The sequence below is a fragment of the Theropithecus gelada genome, chromosome X (assembly GCF_003255815.1).
Source record: "Theropithecus gelada isolate Dixy chromosome X, Tgel_1.0, whole genome shotgun sequence".
NCBI lineage: Eukaryota > Metazoa > Chordata > Mammalia > Primates > Cercopithecidae > Theropithecus > Theropithecus gelada.
Genome location: NC_037689.1, coordinates 89,104,188 through 89,107,536, shown reverse-complemented (window position 1 = coordinate 89,107,536; position 3,349 = coordinate 89,104,188). Strand labels below are relative to the sequence as shown.

General features: G+C 37.7%; 1 pseudogene; it reads right to left on the bottom strand.

Annotated features, from left to right (window-relative positions):
• Positions 1–1,982: 1,982 nt before the first annotated feature.
• On the bottom strand, positions 1,983–2,629 carry LOC112615208 (annotated as a pseudogene).
• Between the last annotated feature and the right edge of the window lie 720 nt (positions 2,630–3,349).

The following is a 3,349-nucleotide window of genomic DNA, read 5'->3' as shown; positions in this document are numbered from 1 at the left end:
AAAAAGAATGAAAAGGAATGGAAAAAGCCTCCAAGAAATATGGGGCTATGTGAAACGACCAAACCTACATTTGATTGTTGTAACGGAAAGTGATGGGGAGAATGGAACCAAGTTGGAAAACACTCTTCAGGATATTATTCAGGAGAACTTCCCCAACCTAGCAAGACAAGCCAACATTCAAATTCAGGAACTACAGAGAACACCACAAGGATAATCCTTGAGAAGAGCAACCCCAAGACACATGATCATCAGATTCACCAAGGTTGAAATGAAGAAAAAAATGTTAAGGGCAGCCAGAGACAAAGGTTGGGTTACCTACAAAGGGAAGCCCATCAGACTAACAGTGGATCTCTCTGCAGAAACCCTACAAGCCAGAAGAGAGTGGGGGTCAATATTCAACATTCTTTTTTAAAAAAAAATTTAAATGAGAAATTTCATTTTATTGAATAAAAACATGATTATACAAACATGAAAATATATTCAAATATTTTAATACATTAATTTTTTGTAACTTCATATGCTTCATATAAAAGCATTGAGTTCAAAGCAATATTATACTTGCTAATAATTACCAAAATCCTGATTTTGCTGTACTTTTTTCATCAGGAATTCTGGGACACTTCCCAGCTAAACAGATTAAGTTTCTAGAAAAATAAAAAATTGACAAGTCTTCCAAATAAGAACAATTTGCGGGTGGGAAATACCAGTTCTCTAGGAATGCACAACTAAACCATAGGGTACATTTAAGTCACAAAGTTTTTAAAAATTTGAACAATTCTTGTCCAGGTGTGGTGGCACATGCCAGTAATTCTAGCACTTTGGGAAGTTGAGGTCAGGAGCTCAAGACCAGCCTGGCCAACATGGTGAAACCCTGTCTCTACTAAAAATACAAAAAGTTGCCAGGTGTAGTGGCAGGTGCCTGTAATCCCAGCTACTTGGGAGGCTGAGGCAGGAGAATCACTTGAACCCAGGAGGCAGAAGTTGCAGTGAGCTAAGATAGCACCATTGCACTCCAGCCTGAGAGACAGAGCAAGACTCTGTCTGAAAAATAAATAAATAAATAAAATGAAATTCTTACAGTTCCCTTTCAAAAAGCACACTAACCGTGTTTTAAATACATATCTTAAATATCTAAAACAAATTTTTTCTCCATAGCTCCCCCAATTCCCAAAAATCCTGGTGAAATGGATAGCAAGTGTGTAATGAGAAGGTGCCGTGGACACTGGCTATATGTGAGATATTCGGATTGCCACACTTCCTGTGAGTAAAGCAATTAGGGTAGAAATATGGACTGCAGCCTATATAATTTGCGCTTTAGAAGGTGGTTTTATAGGCATAAAATTGTCAGATAATGTTTAAAGACCTTTTCCTGGCCCAACAATATTAATCATGCTCATTATAGAACAGTTGGGAAATGCAGAAAAGAAAATAATAACACTATCATCTTAACACAGAGATACCTACTGGCAACATTTTGGTGTTTATTTCCTGTCTTTTTCCTAAGCACACAAAAATACAAATATATACATATAAAAATGCAGTTATATTGTTGACAGAATTTAGTATTTTGCTTTCTTCACTGAATACAATGGTCTTGTGTTGCTCTCCCTTCCCTTTATATATTCTTCATCAGAATTTGTATTAATTCCCCAAAAAATCTTTCATTGACTGAATATACCATAATGTAAAATGATTGAAATTATATTTATGATTTTATAATTTTTTAAAGTTATATTTTGTATATTCATATTTGTTATTTTGCATAAAATTTTAAAAGCTATAAAATGAAAATATTATCACATTTTTGACAACTGATGCTTCTCAGCATGCAGTTCAACTGGTTCAAGGCCTCTTTATGCTTTCCTAAATCCTCAAAGGCTGGAAAGGGACAGCAGGTTAGACACTGCACAGGGATATTACACCCCAGCATTGAAGGTCACATTCCAGGAGGTCCAGTCGAAAGTTGCAGATACCATGTTAACTCACACATGGATAAATGAAAGTCTGTTTGTAAAGTTCACATGTTAAACTCCTACAAGCTGTAAAAGAGTTGATAGGTTTGTGATCCAACATATTCCTTTCATGGTGTATAAAATGGATGTTGTTACCTGAACCTAAAATGAGAGTTCCACCTTGCTGAGCTGGATCTCCTTGAAAATCAAAGAGAGGGCCAGTCACTGCCCACCACAAGCTCCAAAGGCTTCCTGAGAGTTTACGTGGGGGCTCTGTCCTGATGAGGCCATTTCTTCACCTCTTTTCATTCCCAATCTTTTATAAATTTCCCTCTCAGGATGAAATAGATTTCATGAGAATATCCAGGCAGTTTCCAAAAAGGCTCAATAGGATGGTAGGATGACTGTTCAATCACTATAAGGATGACATTTGCTTCTTGTAAGAAACTCTTCAGGATTTTTCACAGAGCCTCTACATATTCCTTGCAAATGTAAAACAGGAAATGCTGCACAAACAGTACCATGGTGCGGCGCTCCCGGAGGAGAGCTCCAAACGGCACCCACTGCCCGTGGGAGTCCAGCACTGGTAGCTCGGCTATGGCAGCCACCAGGGACTGCCCATGCTCAGGGCCACTCAGGGCCTGGACAGGGGCAACACCACCGCTGAACTTCAACATTCTTAAAGAAAATAATTTTCCACTCAGAATTTCATACCCAGCCAAACTAGCTTCATAAGCAAAGGAGAAATAAAATCCTTTACAGACAAACAAATGCTGAGAGATTTTGTCACGACCACTCCTGCCTTACAAGAGCCCCTAAAGGAAGTGCTAAATATGGAAAGGAAAAGTCGGTACCAGCCACAGCAAAAACACACCAAATTATAAAGGCCATAAACACTGTGAAGAAACTGCATCAACTAATGTGCAAAATAACCGGCTAGCATCATAATGACAGTATCAAATTAACACATAACAATATTAACCTTAAATGTAAATGGGCTAAATGCCCCAATTAAAAGATATAGACTGGCAAATTGGATAAAAAGTCAAGACCCATTGATGTGCAGTATTCAGGAGACCCATCTTATGTGCAAAGACACACATAGGCTCAAAATAAAGGGATGGATGAATATTAACCAAGCAAATGGAAAGAAAAACAAAAGCAGTAGTTGCAATCCTAGTCTCTGATAAAGCAAACATTAAACCAACAAAGATCAAAAAAGACAAAGAAGGGCATTACATAATGATAAAGGGATCAATGCAGCAAGAAGAGCTAACTATCCTAAATATATATGCACCCAATACAAGAGTACCCAGATTCATGAAGCAAGTTCTTAAGATCTACAAAAAGACTTAGAATCCCACACAATAATAGTAGGGGACTTTAACACCCCACTG